This window comes from Mus musculus, chromosome 15, assembly GCF_000001635.26.
Source record: "Mus musculus strain C57BL/6J chromosome 15, GRCm38.p6 C57BL/6J".
Lineage (NCBI taxonomy): Eukaryota > Metazoa > Chordata > Mammalia > Rodentia > Muridae > Mus > Mus musculus.
The window spans coordinates 87,452,554-87,473,869 of NC_000081.6; the positions used below are offsets into that span (position 1 = coordinate 87,452,554).

The window sequence follows — 21,316 nt, forward strand, 5'->3', positions numbered from 1 at the left end:
TCTGGGTCATATCAGCTACCACTGGATAAAAGCACCCAAGGTAGTCCTTCCTTTAGTTGTGAGTGAGTGAGTCTGTGTGTGTGTGTGTGTGTGTGTGTGAGAGAGAGAGAGAGAGAGAGAGAGAGAGAGAGAGAGAGAGAGAGAGAGACAGGCTTGTGGATACAGGAGGTTTCAGCTGTGACGTCACTCTTATTCTTGTTTGTTCTTAGGATCTTTAGTCATCTTAACAGCACCATCCATCACCATTTGGTACTCAGAGCCTGGCAGTTGCTCTGTGAATATTGTCTGAGAAGGAACAAAGTCATCTGTGCTAGTCAGTGTGAAATGTCAACTAGAATTGCCTGGAAGATGGGCCTTTGGACCTGCCTTAGGGGGATTGTCTTAATGATGTTAACTGAAGAAAGACCCATCTTAACTGTGGGCTGGAGCATCCCCTGGACTGGGGACCCTGGGCTGTATAAAATGGAAAGAGCTAGCTTAGCACTAGTATGCATGTATTGCTCTCCTCAGACAGTGGACTCAGTGGTGGCCAACTGTTCCATGCTCCTGCAAGCTTTACTTCCCCACAATGCTGGACTGTACTTTGAACTGTGGCCTTTCTCCCTTAACTTGCTTTTGCCCTGATATTTTATCACAGCAACACCAAAACAAACTAAGGTAGCTTCTAAGAAGGACTCAGAGAGACTTCTACAGACACAAACCTGACCCTGATGATACATAGACATACATAATATCCTGACTAATGCACTTTTCTTTAGAGTACAAAAACTCTGTTACTGAGGGTTACAGCACCAGCTTAGCATGCTCGTGTTCAGCCCCCAGAATTACAAAAATAAACAAAGCTTCTATTGCTTTAACCACCACCATAGATAGAAATCATTCCTTTTTTTTTTTTTCTTAGAGGGGCAAGCAATGGTGTGTCCTTCCAAGGTTCCAGTGTCTTTCCAAGGTCCCTGTGCCAGACCTTTCAGCTGGGGCTGACAGTGAGACCTGGCACTCCTGTCCCTGTGGAAATCTGGCCCTGGGATTCTGTCAGAGGCTTGTGCATCTGCTGAGGGTTTCTTAACATGCTCCTCAATGCTTAGTGATGTTCCACATGTGTGGGTGGAAACCTGTGATAGGCAGCATTACCTCGGGGTCAGAGGTGAACTCCGGATAAAGTGGTTATTTGGCATAGTGGGTCAGGTGCCATTCCCCCACCACAATGGAACTCAACTACTTGGGGCCTCATGCCCCATTGTTGCCAGTCCACAGAGCCCATCAGCTCCACTTACCTGGACCTTCCTCATCACCTCGGAGTATCATCTCAAGCCACATGTTCACAGATTCCCTCAACCCATTTCCATCTAATAAATTCCAGTCCTATCTTGAATTATATACAGTCTGGGGTGATTTTTTTAAACATCTTATAATTAGCAATCTTAATGAAATGAGTTTCTTAATTATGTTAGCAACATCAATTCTAATATCCAGTGCAATATGTTGATTGCTTTTATTCACATTTATTATCGTTACCCACTTGGGGCAAAAAAAAAAAAAAAAGAAGAAGAAGAAGAAGAAGAAGAAGCAGTGAAATATATAAATAAACCCACGGGATTTAATTTTCTCTAACACATTCATTTGCCATGGTGTCTTGCTGAAGCGATGGGAAAATGCGACCATTTATCTGAGGAGGTAAATCCTGTCATAGGGTAGAGTTGACTGTTGTGAGTCTTAGATGATGGAATAGATTCCAGAAGCTGTCTGACTCCTGAGGCCCCAGGACCAATGCTCTGTCTGTTTTCTCCTCTTGTCATTTTCAGGACAAACCGAGAAAATGCTCTGAGGGGAGCCGGGTTAATTTAATGACTATTGCCATTTCAAGCTCCAGAAATCTCTTCATTTCAGCCTCCAGGGGAAAGCCATGCCCTGAAAAAAAAAAAAAAAAAAACCAAGTCCCTTGCTTAAGAACAAAAAAGGAGAGAAACAAGAGGTACATCTCGCACATCTGTCTGGGCTTCTATTATGGTCCCTGGGAGCTTGTCACAGGAACATGGTCATCACCTGAACTCTGATGCAATCTTCCAGGAGGGCTGCATCCATGCACTGTGCCTAGCTGGGGGTTCTGCAAACACATGGGATCACCACAAGAGGAAGGGTCTGCAGGAGGCACAGGCAGACCTGAGCTCAAGCTATTTGACCCAGGTAGTGTCTCTCTCCTCCATGGCCCATACTGCTTTGTTCTACAAATAAGCCAGTTTTTCCTAAGCTGAGCTATGGCTTCCAGGCTGGGAAATGAGTTCTGTGGAGCTTTGGAATATAGTGAGCATCTTCCACAGTGATTCCTGCTCTCGGCTGAGTGGCCAGGACCTTGAGGACTAGTTGGACAGTTGCATTGCACAGCTATCATAGCAAAGATCCCAGCTAAGGAGGCTTAGACCACAGCGACTGCAGGCACCACAGACAGGCGTGACCAGGGCTCTCGGGGCTGCTTTCTCCTGAAGCCATTTCCTTGGTGGATGGATGTTGGTGTCCTTGCAGGCCTTCCTTCTATTTCTGTGTCCCACCACCTCTTCCTATGAAGACGCCTGCCATAATGAATTAGAAACGACCCTAGTGTTTACTACAGCACATCCCATAGCTGTGGCCAAAGAGCAATTGGGGATCATAGCATAAATGCAAAGAAGCACACATCCCAACCAATGAGGAGACAGTATGAAGTACACTTAATGGATGCTTGCAGAGTCATTGGTATATTCACACACAGCCATCCTTAGAAGAAGCTCATGTACACTATACAATGCCCCAAAGCAAAGACACCATGTTGCAAAAAAAAATTATATAGTCTTAATGTGAGATTATTTTTCATACTTACATTTTGGGTATGGCCTATACACATGACACTGCACATATATGGAGATCAGAGTACAACTCAAAAGAGTCAAATCTCTCCTTCTACCACCTGACTTGCAGGGAATGAATTCAGGTTGTCAAGTTTGGCAACACCTGCCTTTATATGCTGAGTCATCTTATGGCCCTACATTAAGTTTTAAAACAATAAAAATCAATACCATCCCTTGTCCACTCATGACCCAAACATCATCTAAGAAATAAAATACAAATATGAAGCCTGGAGAGATATACAGTGGTTAAGAGTCCTGACTACTCTTCCAGAGGACTTGAGTTCAGTTTCCGGCATCCATTTAAAATGCTTTGGAAGAAGTGCGATGGGCTCACCCAGTAGGTAATGGAGACACACTGTCACAACGAAGCTAGAAATCCATTGTTAAATATTTGACAGAGTGACATGAGAGCTATGGCAGACACACACACACACACACACACACACACACACACACACACACACACAGAGTATCCAGCCTGGAGATGCCCGCACTTGTCTGTAACTTCCTGTTTTTCATCTGCCTTTGCCAGGGAGTCATTGTATATTTTAAATCTTATTCGTGTGTTTTAAGGCACGAACTGTTTGACGCTGAAGTGGAACTTACAGGCAGTGGTCTGAATGCTGGAGAGATGATCCGGTGGTTAAGAGTCCTTACTGCTCTTGCAAACCACCCAGGTTCAGTCCCAAGGAACCACACCCTGTGCCTCACAGCCACCTGGAATTCCAGTTCCAAGGAACCTGACACCTTCACCTGGCCCCTGTGGATATTGCACACACGTGGTGCATCAAACTCCTGCAAGCACATGCAAATGCAAATAACTTTAAAAAGAACTAATGAAAACTCTTTTTGAAAGGTGGTAGTCAGAGAAGCAACTCTGTAGAAGGGGAAAAGCCCACAGAGATGTTTACCATTGTGTTGTATGTAATAGTGAGAGTTACTCAATAGAGCACAACTATATTGCTGAACTTTAGAGTTTTCCAGAAAAAAAAAAAGTGAGCCTAGGAGTTCCATAGAGCACTTGGCTGGTGAAGTTCTCGCTGCGAAGCCTGAGGACGAGTTCAACTCCAAGATCCCATGTAATCCTAGTGTGATGGCACCTGCTTGTGATGACCATGTTGGGGAGGTGGGGGCAGATGGACCTCCTTGGGCTTCCGGGCCAACTGGTCTATGCTCATTGGAAGGCTCAGGTCCCCGTAATGGCCCTGTCTAAGAAGAAAGCTGAAGAGTTCCCGAGGAAGCAGGCCACAGCTGTCCCCTGGCTTTCCACGTACACATATACAAAGCACTTACCTAGAAATGAAAGGGGCCCGGGTTAAATGGTCAGTAACACACACACACACACACACACACATCTGAATAGCAAGAGGGACAATCAACACCCAAGTCAATACAGGTCCACGTGAATGAAAGAATCATGGGAGCACAGTTATTTTAAAATCTTTCCTATTGATGGGAAAAAAATGTTTGTCTGTATAATATTTTCATTTTAATACTTTTATTTATTCTCTGCAAATTTCACACAGGTAGATAATCTCTTTTGATCAGAATTGACCCTTATTCTCTTCCTCTTTCTGGGCCCTATTTTTTTCTCCTGACACATCCCTTTCTTACTCTGTGGTTTTTTTGATGACCTGCTGAGATTATTCAGGGTTGGCACCATGGATGGTTACAGGTTTGTTTACTGGATTGTGGGCAACTTATCGTGGCTCTACCAACTCAAGGAGAATGACTACCCTCCCTGCAGCAGCTACTAATTCCCAGCTTGCAGGAGGACCTCGTGCACTCCTTCCTCACCCAGGCTGGTATGTCGCCTAGCTTGATCGTCCACCACTAAACACAGCTGCCATGGCTTAATGCATGCAATAATCACGCCTTGTCCAGAAGAGCACCTCCCTCCTGCCCATCCTCTGACTCCTGCCTTTTTTCTATCCTCTCTTACAAGCATGGCTCTTCGGAAGGGAGCATGATATTGATGTCCCAATTAGAGCCGAGCACTCAAAAGCATCTTATTTTCAGTACTTTGACCAGCTAATGAGTCTCCGTGCTAACCATCACCTGCTACAAAGAGAGAGAGAGAGAAAGAGAGAGAGAGAGAGAGAGAGAGAGAGAGAGAGAGAGAGAGAGAGAGAGAGACAAGAAATTTCTCTGACCAAGGCTAAGGGCAGTGGAAATCTATGAAATGTGAAGTCTGTTTGTTTTTTTGTTTTTGTTTTGGGTTTTTTTTTAATGTAGAGCTTATCCTTTGGGGCAATTAAAATAGCACAGTGATAATGTGCTCACCCTTTAGAAAACATTTTGGCAAAGTCTCAATTTTGGAAATGATTTGGATACACAAAAAATAAAAAAAAAAAAAGAAAGAAAAGAAAAGAAAAAGATAGCACAGAGAATTCCCAAAACACAAGGTCTATTTCTATCATTAATAAGGTCTGATATCTAGAAGGTCGACACAATGTTATTAAACAGTGACAACCCAGCTTGGATACAATAGTCCTAAGCACAACTCATGTGCCATGCTATCTCCTTGTTTCCTATTGCCTTTTCTTCTGCTCCAGGATCCCATCCACAGGACACAGGACTTCCTTATATAGACTAACTAGTCACATCCCCTCACACTGTACTAACTAGTCACACCCCCTCACACTGTACTAACTAGTCACACCCCTCACACTGTACTAACTAGTCACACCCCCTCACACTGTACTAACTAGTCACATCCCCTCACACTGTACTTGCGATTAAGATGGCAGTCTTCAGGAGTCCAAAGCACAGATTTCTCAGAGCCTCCTTCACTGGGATTTTTTTGATATTCATCTCACAGTCAGTAAGATGAGATTTTGGGGAGGGGGGCCCACAGAGGGAAAGCACCAACCCCTTGTGTCCTGTCCTGGAGCCTTCTGCAGTGTGCACTAGCTGTGGACACTGGTGTCCCTGTTTCCCCAGTAGCAATCCTGCTCGTCGGACTTCATCCCTGAAACCTGCAATAGGCATGTCATGTCCAGGAAGGCATTTCACAGCACACACACTCACTCACACACACACACACACACACACACACACACACACACACACACGCACGCACGCACACCACATCCCACCAGTTCCTGTGTCTTCTGCTTTCTTTTACAAGATAAGCAATCAATAGCTTGCTTTGCACTTAGCTTCTCCAGCCACAAGCCACACTACACACTCCCTCCTAGCCTCTAGGCAAGTCTTCCTCTAGCATCTTAGACTATTACACAAATTATTTCCAATTGTCTGCAGGAGAGATGAGTCTTTTGTGTGTTCTTTATTTGTGTGTTTAATCATTACTTTGTAACTCTCCTGCTTAGTCATTCTTTTTGATGCTAGATGTTTCTCTGATAACTTTGTTGTAAGTCAATACTACCACAATTAGCGACACTTTTTACTGCTGCAACAAAACCCTGACAAAGGCAACTTAAGGAAGGAAGGGTTTATTTGGGTTCACAATTTGAGGCTGGAGTTCACTGAGGCAGGGGAGTCATGGAGGCAGATGCTGTTCACATTGCAGAGTCAGTCTGGAAGCAGAGACAGGGATGAACGCTGGAACACAGCTCCCTTTTCCTTTCTTTTATTCAGTCTGGGACTCCTCCAGCCCATGGACTGTTGCCACTTATGTTCAGGGTGACTCCTCCCACCTCAATTAACCTAATCTAGCAATTCCCTCACAGAGCCCACCCCTACCCCCACCCCATCAGAGCTTAGTCTCCTAGGTGACTCTAGCCAACCCCTAGTTTACAGCTGACTGTCAAATTAACTTCCATAACAACCTCATTTATTGTTGCTACTGAAATCTTTTTGGCCTGAGCCACTAGGGGCAATCTCTTCCATTTGGTTCTGGGTTTTCTTCCATCTCCAACCCTTGCTGGCTGGTTTTGGAAGCTTCCTTACTCCCCGGCCCTATGGGCTGCTCTGTACTCATCTGGCCTATTTCCTGCTACAGACTCAACATCTGCTGGTTCCCTTGGCTCTGGTTGTTTAAAAAAAAATGACATCATGAACTAAACTCTGGTCATGTGTTATGGCTGCCCCTTGGTCACCAGTGTTCCTTCTCAGCTGACAGCAAGAGGACAGCCATTTGTGTTCTGATCCATGTAGAAGAACACACTTAAGGAAACTACTCATGTGTGATTATTCATGTTTACAATGATCTAAGCGTGGGGGCTGGGGGGAGGAAATCATACCAATCTCTCCAGGTTCCAATTACCACCTGGATCTATACTGCATTGATGACTGTCTTAGGGTTTGTTTGCTTGTTTGTTTGCTTGTTTGTTTCTATTGCTGTGAAGAGACACTATGACCACACAGCAACTCTTATGAAGGACATTTAATTGGGACTAAGTTACAGTTTCAGAGAATTAGCACATTATCTTCGTGGAAGGGAACATGGTGGTACGTTGGTAGACATGGTGGAGTAGTAAGAGCAAGAGCTCTGTATCTGGATCCCAGGCTGCAGGAAGAGATGGTGAGTCACTAGGCCTGGTTTGAGCTTCCAAGGCCTCAAAGACCAACCCCTAGTGATTCACTTTCTTCAAGAAAGCATCAGCTATCCCAACAAGGCCATACCTTCTAATAGTGCCACTCCCTATGGACCTCTGGGGGTGGGAACCATTTTTATTCAAACCACAATGACCTACAAGTCCCTGCTCTCATGTTGGAAGCTCAGCTCACAGAACTGGCATCCATTTACCCCCTCTTTCATTCCCAGCATGCATCTATGTTGATACTAGAATGTCAGTCATACCCCATCATGGAAAACAACTTGAAACCAGAGCACTATTGCTGATTGTCATTTCTTATACATTTTGCTTGCTTTGATTCCTTGTCTGTTTAGTTTTTATTGTTGTTCTTCCAGTGGGGTTTCCTATTGGTCCAACCCCTCTTGCTGAAGGGATTATAGCCTTTTTCATTAAATTGCCTGTGTATCTTTGTCAAAACCAATCAAACAGAAATAAGCCACTGACAACTTGTGTGGGTGCTGCATCATGTTCTGTTCATCTACTCATTTCATTTATTTTTATCGTGCATTTATGTGTATGGGGGCTTTGCCTGCATGGATGTCTGTGTGCCACACCCATGCCTGGTGCCTATGGAGGTCAGAAGAGGATGTCAACATCTCTGGAATTAGAGTTACAGACTGTTGTAAGTGACTGAATGGATGCTAGAAATTGAACCCATCCCTTCTGGAAAAGGGGTTGCTCTCAAGCATTGCTCTCAACAGCTAAGCCATCTCTCCAGCTCCAGGTTCATCTGTTCTTTTGCTGTATTTATCTGCCCTGAAAGCTTTGTCCTGAGTTTTGGAGTTATGTAACCCTGTTTCACTCTACATATGGCTGGTTTGATCCAGGCACTCTGTGTTTCTGTGTAAGGGATGGAGTCTCTTTGTTAATATGTTTTCCTGGAAGACTGACTAGGACTCTGTTTAGTATATAAACTGAGTGGTTGCCAGGTCTTTTGCCCTAGATCTGGTGTTTCTCCGTGATTCCCATTTCTACCCTAGCCACTGCTCAGGGTCCCAGAGGCTTGTCCTCTGGTTTTCAATGTGAGTTGGCTAGTGAGGCTTCTGAGGGGACAGTCTTCGCAGGTCTAATTCCTCTAAACCAAATGCCCTACACCCTTCACTCTCGAGCAGCCCACACCAAATCAACACCATCATTTCTATGTCCTTCCTAGGCATGGCTTCAGGGGCACCTGCTGCAGGGAAATGGTTCTTAGCTGTGTCTCTTTTAATCTTTCTCTCTCTCTCTCTCTCTCTCTCTCTCTCTCTCTCTCTCTCCCTCTCTCTCTCTCTCTCTCTCTCTCTCTCTCTCTCTCTCTCTCTCTCTCCCTCTCCACCCCCGTTTGGTACTCCTTTCTCTGATGGATGCAGATAAAATATGTTGTTGTTTTTAGATCATCTAGGCCTTGAGGGTGGAGGGGAGTTTTTCATTGGGTTCTAGAGATTCATAATGCCCAGGATTGTGCTCCTGAGGAAAGTCCTTTGAGAGGAAGCAGAGATGGTCAGGAAGGACCTCTTGTGTGTGTGTGTGTGTGTGTGTGTGTGTGTGTGTGTGTGTGTGTGTGTGTAGGGGGGGGTTGAACAAGAATGGTCCAATGGGTTCATTTATTTGAACACTTAGTTGTCAGAGAGTGCCACTATTTGAGAAGGATTAGGAGGTGTGGTCTTGTTGGAGTAAGTGTATCACTGGGGATGGGCTTTGAGATTTCAAAATTCCAAGCCAAGCCCATCGCCTCTTTCTATCCTTGCAGATCAGGCTGTAGGATTCTTGGCTACTGCTCCAACATCATGCCTGCCAGCTGCCATGATTCCCAGCATGGTTATAATGGACCAACCCTCTGAAACTGTAAGCCAGCCCCAAGCAAATGCTTTCCTATGTAAAAGACAATTGCCTTGGTCATGGGGTTTCTTCATAGCAATAGAACAGTGACTAAGACAGAAATCAGTACCAGGAATTGGAATTGGAGTATTGCTGTTTATTAGAAGAATATAGAAGACTTTGGGACTTTAGACTAGAAAAGTAGTTGGACACTTCAAGTGAAGATTAATGAGCCGTGCTAGTAGGAACATGGAAGTCAGTACTGAAGGTAAATTGAACTGTGGTGACCAATTTCAGAAAGATTCAGAAGGGGGAAAATGTTAGTAAGTGAACTAGAGACCATTCTTGTGACATTTTAGCAAGGAATATAACTGTTTTTGCCCTTGTCCTAAAAATCTGCCTGAGGCTAAATTAAAGAGTTTTGAATTAATGGCATTGGCAGGTAGTCACTGTTGTTCAGATCTATAATGAAAAGAAGCAAGAAGGGAAAGGAGAAACACAAAACAGAGTGAGGAAATGAGCAGAGTGTCAGGAAGATGATGTCAGAGCCAAGTTCTGTGTTCCAGAGGAAAAAGAAAACCCTCATGCTAAATTAGTAAAGAGAGTGGTGACCTCTGGTCAAGACCCCACTGAGCTAAGCTTCCAAATAATGAAAAGGAATTAAAGAAAAGCTTAAGCAACAGAATACTCAGGCAGTTGTTACTGAAAACTAAGGGAACTGAAATTGAAAGAGGGTCCGAGTTCCAATCCACCAAGCAGTGGAACTTGGCAGCTTTGCCAACATGGCTCTAACTTGTGAATCAGGAATACAAGAAATGGGTTTTGAAATCTCCCTCCTGGCTAAGTCACTGAGGTCAGATGTGAGTCAGGGGTGACTCTGCATGGAGGCCTAGAGAGGCCATTGCATAAAACTCTAAAGGAAAGGCCTGGATTACCTTGAAGACCCAGAGATGCTGGAGCTGCCCAAAAGAAATAAGTGTGTTGTAGTCAACAAAGCTGAGCAGAGTTGGTTGACATAGGACATGGAGATGCAACATTAGGACTTCACCCAATTGGGTTTATGTCTTGCTTTGGTCTGGTATTTCTTCACTACATTTATACTCTTTCTTTCATTTTGGAATGGTAATGTATATATTGTGCCATTTTTCATTGGAAGTATGAAATCTGATTTTTTTTATTTTGACTTTTACAAGGATTTCAATTAAGAGATTGCTATGGGTCTCAGAAAAGACTTTAAAGTTTGGACTTTAACCAGTGTTGAGATTGTGATAGACTATATGGACTTCTGAAGTTGGAGTAAATGCATAGATTACAAGCCAATGGGATCCAGGGAGTGAAATTAGTGGTTTGGACAAGAATGCCCCTCATAGGCTCATATATTTGAATATTATGAGATCATCAGGGGTGGCACTATTTAAGAAGGATTATAATGATTAGGAGGTGTGGCCTTGATGAAGAAGGTGTGTCACTGGTTTGGGGCTTTGAGGTTTCAACAGCCCTAGGCAGGCTTAGTCTCTGTCTCTGTCTCTCTGTCTCTGTCTCTCTGTCTCTGTCTCTGTCTCTCTCTGTCTCTGTCTCTCTGTCTCTCTGTCTCTGTCTCTCTGTCTCTGTCTCTGTCTCTGTCTCTCTCTCTCTCTCTCTCTCTCTTCCCCCCCCCCCCCCAGATCAGGATGTAGCTCTCAGTTACTTCTGTAACACCATGCCAGCCACTCCTGACACCATGCTCCCTGCCATGATGATAATAGACTGAGCCTCTGAAACTGTAAATGAGCCCCAATCAAATGCCTTCTTTTATAAGAGGTGCCTAGGTCATGGTGTCTCTTCAGAACTATAAGACACTGACTAAGACAACTGACTAAGCATCAGTTGCTGTAACAGATCTGTCCTTAGCCTAGGACAGCGTGGTAGACAGCAATCTTCCTACTTCCACTGACACTTAAGGTCTTGTAGGTAAGCACTCACCCATAACTTCAAACAATACCAAGGAATAGAGGACCTGTGTAAGCAAGCCTTCCAATGAGACCGTTGCTCCCTACTCTGAGACATAGAATTGTGCACCAAAGCCACATTAAACAGTAAGAGATAGTGTCTTCCTTGAATCAAGCTTCCAAAGGGATCCTTCCATCTCCCAAGCCACACATGAGCTGTGCCCTGGGGATCCGCACTGGGACTTCACCATGATTGGCCAAAACCTTATTGTTTCCTCCTCTTGCTTGTGTGGATCTTGGACTCAATAGTCGTTCTGCTAAGTGTTTTATTATTTTAACTTAACAGAGCAATTTTCTCTATGTATTTTTAAAATTTCATTTCTACTTTATTGCATTAGAATTAATTCATGTTATTTTATGGTCTAGCATGTAATCACTAGTCTGAAAATATTTCAAAACAGCTTGAAAGGATAATATAAATTTTCATATGATGCAATCTTGCGTAGAAATTTGTGAATACATTTTTAGTTAAACTATCCAAATTCGTCGGGTGCTTCATTTATTCTTTGTCTACTGGACAAAGTCTGAGACACATGTTCTTCTGTAATGGTTTTCTGCTCAATTGTGTCCATATTGCTACGGATGATTTTGAGTCTGTTTAGATGGTGCTATTTAGCACAAAAGTATTCAAAAATTATTCTCCTCTGTTGAGCAAGATCCTTTTAATCAGTAAACATTCTCTATCTCTGTCTATTAAATGCACATGGCCTTGAACTTTCCTGGTTGTTTGCACTAATGGGCATGCGTCCCCACTCTTTTTTGCATGTATTCCTTTGTTTCAGTTTTAACTTCTGGATCCTGGACTTTCACTCAGGGCAGTGTTTGGTCATCAATCACACCAAGGCTTCTTTCCTTTCTTCCTGTATTATATACCCAGCAAACATGAGGTCCTGGGAGGTGTCCCATTCCTCAGCTAGATCCTTCACTTTATAAGTTGGAGGTGATGAAAGTTAGTCACAGGATTGAGGTCATAATTCAATGAGACTCATGGTCCATCACTTAGCAATTCAGCAGGGAACATAGACTAATTTCTATGAGTCCGTGGTCTGGCTGGGGTACAGACATTATCTACCGGGACTGGGGCCAAGCCCAGTACATGTACCACTTGATATGCAGACATGGGGGCCTGAGTTCATGCCCCAGAACTCATGTGAAAAGAGCTGAGAATGTTTAGTACATACCTATAGTCCTAACACTCAGGAGGAGGAGACAGGAAGATACCTGGTCCAGAACTGGTAAGTCCTAGGTTCATGGGGAGGCTCTGTTTCAGAAAATAAGGCAGAAAGCTGTTGAAGGAGGTCAGGTTTCCACAGGCATACATAGAAATGTGCACATTCCAAACACCACACACACACACACATACACACACACACACACACACACACACACACACACACACACACACACACACAAATCTCATCTGCAAAGTTCCCTCAGTAGACCCTGACAAGTTGCAGAGGGAAACCATGCTAAAGGGTTTCCATAGGAAGCCTAGTTCCATCCAATAACTAATGTCTGGTGAGTGGTACCTCTGCCATCCCATCACCCTGCCCTTCCACATGTGTCTCCCATTATTATAATGGGTGCTCGACTCTAATCCAGTAGTCTCTGTTATTTAACTGAGAGTTTAGCTCATTACTACTTATTGTCATAGGGTCAAGCTTTCATCTTTCTCCGGACATTAAAAAGGCTAGGTGCATTTTGAGGCGATCAGCAAGCAGCACATAAAGAAAACAGTAACGTCCTCAGAATGTGGGCCGTGCTCAGCGACCACGAAGGGAGGTGTTTGAGCAGATGAGTCACATATCAGAAGCACTCAGGCACACAGTGATTTAAAATGCAAATGAGAACAATACATGATTTTTTTTCCCATCTTTCAAATTGGCAATTCAGCGGCATAATATTTGATGTTAAGGAAGGTGCAGTAAAATGGCTAAGTATTTCCTTGCTGGTGGAAATGCAAATTAGATTTTCTCCCCCAAGGCTAAAGCCATGTGATGATCTATGGAGGGAGGTGGGATGTAGAAATATATACTTTTCACTGCCATAATCAATTTCAAGCACCCATCCTTGGAGAAGCCCAGGGCTGTGGTTGGAGACATCCACATATACGTGTTAGTTTGGTCACCATAGTGAGTTACAGAGATCCATGTACAGGATACATTTAGTCCGATGACATCTTCAGAGGGCAGTTAAATAAGAGTTTCTCTGAGAGCCAGAGAGATGGACTCCAGCAGACCACAATTTCTGACCCACTTAAGATGGCCACACCTTTGAACTGTAATTATTTCTGTCTCTTTGGAGATAATCAGAAACTGGCTTAGCCCTGACCATCAGAAGAGCTCGGACTGGCCGTGCTTGACAAACTGCTCCATTAGTACAACGATCCAAGTGTGGGGATCTTGAATCGCAGTCTACACTCATCAGGTAGGATCGGGATCCTGCTTTCCCACTTTCACAGGTCTCATTCCCTATATACTCTAGGCTCCTGGTACTGCAGGGCAGAACCACAGCATGAGGAGGAATGAAGCCACAAACAACCCATCGCTCTTCTAGTATGGATGTTGCCTGCCCCCATGAAGCCTACATGTGTCCACTTCCCAGAACCCCAAAGCATAGACACTGTCTCCCTAACACATAGCATGGACTCCAGCTGCTTCTCCAGCACCCAGCATGCATACTGTTCCCTTGCACCCTGCACCGTGCACCGTGCACCCTGCATGCGATCACACTCCCAGATCTCTGCATAAGCAGAGCCTTCCCTGTACTTTGTATGTCACCACATCCCTAACACCCTTCCTATGTCTCCAGCAAAACTGGAAGGCTCTATCTTCCAGCCATGGTACTGGCACATTTGAGTTGGCTAAGCTAGAGCCTCCGCCGCACTGAGGACACTGTAGTCAGCTATCAGTCACAGAGGCGCACCTTCCTTTTCTCTGTTATTTAGGGTCTCTATAGTCCATGATGGAGTTCGAAACACATTTCCTTCTTAATCTGAAGTATGAAGCAGTAGCAGCCCTGCAAGGATTTTTCGTGACAACCTGCAAGATAAAAGGATCGAAAAATTAAAGCTCTTCCTCTGTCTCCATGATAACTACTTTTCAAATTGTCTGTAAGAGCACATTGCTTCTACACTGCTTCTCAGTGAGTGAGAACTATTTAAATGACGACGGAGCGCGTATTCAGAGCCCCCTTTGTTCACACAGAGACTTCAGGTAAAAACTGAAACATTTAAATTATGCTTCCTGGTGGCATTCTCTATGGGAAAGCATTTTTTTTTTTTTAAAGATGTATTTATTTCATTTATATGAGTACACTGTCACTCTCTTCAGACACACCAGAAGAGGGCATCGAATCCCATTACAGATGGTTGTGAGCCACCATGTGGTTGCCGGGAATTGAACTCAGGACCTCTGGAAGAGCAATTGGTGCTCTTAACCGCTGAGCCATCTCTCCAGCCCCGGGAAAGCATTTTGATGAGATTTTTTTTTTCTGAGAAATCCAAAAATGTATTTCATGTCAGAGCGAGCGTGTTTACCAACTAGACTTGGGGGAAGTCACTTTCTGCAACTAGGAATGTGTGCCGTCCAGGCTTGCTCTCTTAGAAGGTCTTATGTCTTCTGTGGATCAGAAAATGGACAGGAAGAAGAGGGCAGGGCCTGGTAGGTCTAAGGGCATGTTCTCCAAGAACCTCACACAGGAGGCTAAGCCATTTTAATCTTCTCTCTGGAAAACTGCAAAGAATTTTTTCTAAATGCAAATATAAGGTTTTTGAACTAAATGATTTGTTAAACAGCCAGATAGATAGATAGATAGATAGATAGATAGATAGATAGATAGATAGATAGAGATATTGATATATTGCATTTGAAAAACCATTTCCTTGTGTCCCTTAAAGTGAAAATATACTTTGAGACTAGAGCCTTCCCAGCCTGCCTCTGTGCATCTCCTACTCTGGCAGGCTTGGAGCCTGTTTGGTACAACTAGTTGCTGAACTGATTAGGTGTGAATCCCAAGCTGATAGCTACTCATCACTTAGCATCCTCAAACTGTATCAAAGCCCCTCATTGGAAAGTGTTTTTACACTTCTCTTCATTTCCTCTCATACTTTCTTACCCAAGGAAAAAGTTTTATCACCTCTCTAAGGGACTTAATAGCTGTGAATTACAAACCCCACAGCTATGCATACCTGTCTCAGTGTTCTCTAAAGAGCCGGGCTGATTGTTTTGCTGCAAATTCAATGTCAAGTGTTTACAGAGTCTACACATCCTACATCAATGCTTCCAGTGCCAAGCTTCAGCCTTAGAAACACCCAGAATGTGGGAGACTTCCAGTGAGTTTTTGTTTGTAGCTTGCAAGATTTCATCTGCTTAACCAGAAATGCAAGCATTGCTGTAAATGTAACCTTTGTCCCCCACTTTCCAAAACTCAGAGGCTGTGGGACTGGGACTTGCTGTTTATGTCACATCTCATTGCTTCTAGAGCACAAAGCAATGCCCTTCTCATGGGGCTGGCACACTGTATCGGTGGGCTTCCTGTTACCAAAGGAGCGATACAAATCAATTTAGGAAGAGGAACACTTCATTGGGTCTAACAGTTTCTGAGCTCCAAGTCTGGGGCCACGCCATAGTCTGGGGCGTGGTTGCTCTGTGCTTAGGGCAGCACAGGACACATTGTGTCTGGCACAGGAGGCAGAACAAGATACTCAAATCACAACATCCAAAGGACAAAGAGAGAAGAAGATGCAGGAACCCCATAATACCCTTCCAGGGCACAGAGACAATAATCTAAAACCTCCCCTTGTCTCACCTTTTGAAAGTCTCACCACTTCCCAGTACAACGAGCGCAGAACCAAGCATGTAACACACAGACCAAGTTCACTCATACAGAGAAGAGACTTAGTAAATTAGAGTTTTGTTAAGACAATGAGAGAGAGAGAGAGAGAGAGAGAGAGAGAGAGAGAGAGAGAGAGAGAGAGAGGGAGAGGGAGAGGGAGAGGGAGAGGGAGAGGGAGGGAAGGAGGAGGAGGAGGAAGAGGAGGAGGAGGAGGAGGAAGAGGAGGGAGGAGAGAATGAGTGTCTGGTGGCCTTATCCCATTACAGATACTCTGCCCATTACAGATACTCTGTGGGTTACAGTTCAGGTTGATCTCAGTCCCAGCCTAATGGACATGTGTACTTTTATGGTAGCCATATATCTGCATGTCCATCAGACAAATCCATAGCCAGTGCTGTACAAAGGCTAACACTGTAGAGAACAGCAGCTTACTATCAGGCATGAGAGACTGTGACCACTGCAATAAATAGCCTCTGCAAGGTAGGCCAATGTCAGGGTGCTGACTTACACACTAGCACATTGACTGGTCAAAGAATCCCTTGTAAATGTCCAGCGGGACTTTCTGACCCTGGCCTGGGGACTGACATCTTGGTGAGGGGTATATGGTAAAGAGCAAGCAGTCAAGAGTGAAGCAACAAGAATGCAAATGGAAACAGCACGATAAGTACCCAGCAATAGCCTGCTTGCATCCAGAAGCTGGAAGACACAAAGACAAAGAAAAAAATCAAAATCAGCATACCTGATGTGGCCAAAGTTAAAGCTGGATCCAATAGCCTGGCTCTGGGCATGCCTTCTGGTAGTTAAGGATGGACTGGCTTCCATGATCTCCTAGACTAAGGACACCTCCTGGACTTTCGGGTATAATGGGAGGAGGGCTTTGGGAAAGGGGGCCACTCCATCAAGTTAATATACACGGCAACCAGGAAAGCCCCCTATCCATCAAGCGGGCCAGAGCAAAGCAGGCAGAAGCAATCGATAACAGAGAGCTGTGCAGCGTGCTGAGTGCTGTCTGCCGGCAGGAAGCCATTCTGGGCCATTCACTTAATTTTAAAACATGGCTGAGGGAGGTGTCACCTCACCCCTGCCTTTGCAGTGAGGCAGCTGAGGGATTAGTGGGTAATCTAAGCACCTGCCCCCCAGTGGTTTAACATCTCTGAGAAACTCCCGGGAGCCCTGGAATCATGACAGCGAGGTCCCTTTTCTTCATCCTGCCACTTCCCCCAAGGAGAAATGTCTATGTGTAATTCAAAATCCACAGAGATCCTCCCTGGGTGTCTGGAGTAGAGTGGGACCAGGAAGATCCCCCAGGCCCCCACAGGTTCTTTCCAATGCTCTGTGCTCCATCACAAAGTCTTTAAAAAAGACTTTTAAAGACTGAGACATATAAAGAGCTCAAGGCAGTAACCTATACGGCAAACATATTTTCATAAAGATAGCTATGTCAGGTTGGGAGGTTTTGGTAGCTTCCAACTTCAGACAGAGGGAGAACACACATGCAAAATGAAAGAGGGGCTGCCTGAAGTGCATCCCACAGAACCAACTACCTACAAGTATCACCACAGACACTGGTTTGTGTCAGTGTGTATAACTGTAAAAGCATGGGCAAATGGGGACTGGAGAGTTGGCACCGTAGTTAAGAGAACTGGCAGCTCTTCCAGAGGACCTGCGTTCGATTCCAAGCACTCACAAGGTGTGATCACAATGCTTTTGTATTTCCAGCCCCAGAGGCTCCATTGCTCTCTTCTGGCTTCTGTGGGCAGCAGGCAGGCATACCGCATCATATGTATTTATGGGTGAGTGATGAGTTCCTGGTTAAGATAATTTTTCAAATTGTTGAATGCCTTGATTCCTGTAGAAGGCTAATGAACACAGCAGACTTTAAGAAAGGGTCATTCCGTGCTCTGATTCACAACCTTATTAAAGGAGCAAGCCCATTTTCTGGGCTCTCCTTCTGGAATGTCCCTGGAAAGTGTCCAAGAAGGTTCTATTTCCCTGGGAAGCAATGGCGGTCAGCCAGGCCACCATTGAGACCACCTCCACCCCCACCCACCACTCTTTATCATACCACCACCACCACCACCACTACCATGCTCACAAACCACTACCATCCCCACCAAGACCACCACCACTACCACTGGAGACATGAACTTGAACTCTAAACTACCAATTCTAACTCTGGCATGAATAAAGGTTAGCATGTGACTGTGGCAAGGTAGATTCCCCTAAATGTTGCACATGTGTCTTGTTTTTCTTCTTCTTTTTTTTTTATCTTCATATATATATGTATGTCTTTTTTTTTTCACTTTTTTTTAATTAGGTATTTTCCTCGTTTACATTTTCAATGCTATCCCAAAGGTCCCCCATACCCACCCCCCCAATCCCCTACCCACCCACTCCCCCTTTTTGGCCCTGGCGTTCCCCTGTACTGGGGCATATAAAGTTTGCAAGTCCAATGGGCCTCTCTTTGCAGTGATGGCCGACTAGGCCATCTTTTGATACATATGCAGCTAAAGACAAGAGCTCCCGGGTACTGGTTAGTTCATATTGTTGTTCCACCTATAGGGTTGCAGTTCCCTTTAGCTGTTTTTCTTCTTTTTTTCTTAACTGTGTATGGGTGTTTTGCCTGCATACATGTCTGTGCTCCACATGTGTGCCAGATGTGCATGAAGGGAGAAGAGGGCATTGAATCCTCTGGGTATCAGGTGACTGGCATTATAGATGGTTGCAGGCTCTGTGGTGCTAAGAATCAAATGCAGGTCCTCTGTAAGAACAGACAGTGGTCTTAACTGCTGAGCCATTCTCCAGCTCCAAAGGGCTGTTTTTACAAGAAAATGGACTTCAGGAATAGAATTTTAATTTTACCAACCACGTTTAGAATAGCCAAGCACGATTTTCACAACAAACCTAGAAGGTTCCAGAAAAAGCAGTCCTGAGGCAGTCGAATCGACCTTTCTGGAGAACAGTGGATAGAAGGAGCACATTCGGGGTTCTAAGGGCTAGATCTCTGGCCAAGAGGAAACTATACTTTCTGTTTTAAGGACCAGGAAAATGGCAGGGGAAAAAAAAGAAACATTCTAAAAGTTGGTGACTAGGTTTTTCAGGGGGAGCCTTAAGAATGTTGGGACCATCCCAAAATAGACTGATGGAGGTGATATGTTGTAATGTACATGGTGATGTTGCTGCTATTGTCAAAATCATCACTCCACAATTATCAAGTCCAGAGAGAGGGGTTGTCAGTATCCTCAGTGGGTGGTAAGTTGTCTATGTTCCAACAGGAAACAAAAAAAAAAATTTACATTTGTGCTCACCCAGCAATCATAATAAAACTCAGTGGGAATCCCTAGGGAAAGGACTTCAGTGAGAGAGGGGGGAGATGAGAGATGACACCGGGGAGGGGGTGCAAAATGGCTCCAATTCACTCCACATGTGTATAAAATTGTCAGTTTCTTAAAATGCCTCACTCCGATTCACCATACTTTAACCCCAATTCATGTCGCAAGACTAATTTGATGGACAGGAACACCCACAACACTAAACTAGCTCTCTCCTTCACTACCACCACCCCAACAGGCCTTCATTAACCTCAGTCTACAAGGATGGCTTCTGGGAAGACCTAAGACTGATGGGGCGATGTACCCATCTCACTTAGCATCACCTGATACCCAGAAAACACCAAGAATACTTAAAGGATGAAGGGGTGTGGCATCACGCTGAATCATTTCTTTCTGTTCAGGGAGTTGGAAGATATTTATTCTCTCCTGACTTAGTTCTGCTGATCTTACTGGAGTTAGAAGGAGAAGAAATGTGTATTCAGTCAGTAGATAAAATATCTCTCATCTTATCAACCTACTGCTTTCTACATGTGAGTCCCTCAGATGAAGAGTCTCCTCTTTCATGAATTCCTTAAAGTAACATTCTGATTCCAAAGGTGACATTCTTCCATCCACGGTGATATTACTAAACACACACACACACACACACACACACACACACACACACACATACACATACCATGCAGGCTACTCAAACTACTGAGGGATTCCATAATAAGTTACCAAGACCACAGAGTTCTAGAAGACAGAAATCCAGGATCACTGTGTGTGCGGACACTGACACCTAAAAGAATAAGGCAAGTCAGGACCAGGCTCACTCTGGTACCTAGTGGCTGCTGTCTTCCTTGGGGCTTTTCATAGAAACAACATTCTGTTCTCTACTGTATCTTCCTGTGTTCTTCTCTCCATGTCTCTCCTCTTCTGCTTCGTACTAGGGCCCTGATCATCAAATTTAGGACTTGCTTAGATACTACATGATAGTCTCATCTTGAGATCCACTGTGTTTTTTTTTTCACAGACACTTTTCCCAACATTCTACAAATAGCTATGAGTTATACACAACTGAATCAGATTTAACAAGACAGTAACAAACCCAGCCTCATCACACAGATTCTGACTCACTGTTGAAATGATTGCTCTCAGTGACCCGACAGTCTGAATTACGGCGTTTTGCAAATAAGTACAATTTTGCAATTTTGAGCTCTGCAAAGCCTATCCATGCAGGGTGGAAATTGTCCCTCTCAAGTTGTGATCTGTCTGCATATCTTTGCCAGCCAAGCAATGGTGTCTTCAATAGTTGCTGAAAATGTCTCAAACAAGTCCCACAGGGAAGATCCAACATGTCATCACTGCTCTGCGCCTGTGTAAAATCAAGTAGCACAGGAGAACCTCACACCTGAACGCTAAGCCAAGGTGTGTAGGCCTTGGGTGTGCCATGATGTCTTCTAGGAGATAAGAATGATGTGTCACTGGCCGGGTTGGCTTTTTCACTAAGAAGCTCATATTTGTTGGATTGGTAAGATGCTGAATAGATAACGGTGCTTACAACCAAGCTGATGCTCTGAATTTTATCCCCGGGACCCACATGGTAGAAAAAGAGAAATGGCTTCCACATGCACAATATGGTATACACACACACACACACACACACAGAGAGAGAGAGAGAGAGAGAGAGAGAGAGAGAGAGAGAGAGAGAGGTGGAGAAGTAAATTAATTTCATTAAAGATTTAGGGAAAAAAAATCCAGAGCTTAATTTGCGACTTCAATTTGGTGTTGATACAGGACCTGACACCTAAAATCTTTCTAGTTTCCCCATGGTCTGATCTCCAATCCTCATATATTTTCTAGCTTTTCTAGTTATTTTATTATATATTTTAATCTAAATGATTTCAATTTTTTGGAATGAATTAGAGATTAGATAATTGGATCAATGGGGATGG

At 44.2% G+C, this 21,316-nt stretch overlaps 1 long non-coding RNA gene across 3 annotated transcripts; it reads right to left on the reverse strand.

Moving 5' to 3' along the window:
• Positions 1–1,468: 1,468 nt before the first annotated feature.
• Gm35422 lies at positions 1,469–17,113 on the reverse strand. 3 transcript variants are annotated; one of them, XR_875544.2, is made up of 4 exons: positions 16,784–17,113; positions 14,134–14,249; positions 12,390–12,469; positions 1,469–1,908 (listed from the first exon to the last, which is right to left on the reverse strand). It is a non-coding gene; the product is annotated as a predicted gene, 35422 (long non-coding RNA). The 3 variants fall into 3 exon arrangements; XR_384321.4 differs by lacking the exon at positions 1,469–1,908 and adding an exon at positions 1,935–4,175; XR_875543.2 differs by lacking the exon at positions 1,469–1,908 and adding an exon at positions 1,935–6,421.
• Positions 17,114–21,316: the final 4,203 nt, after the last annotated feature.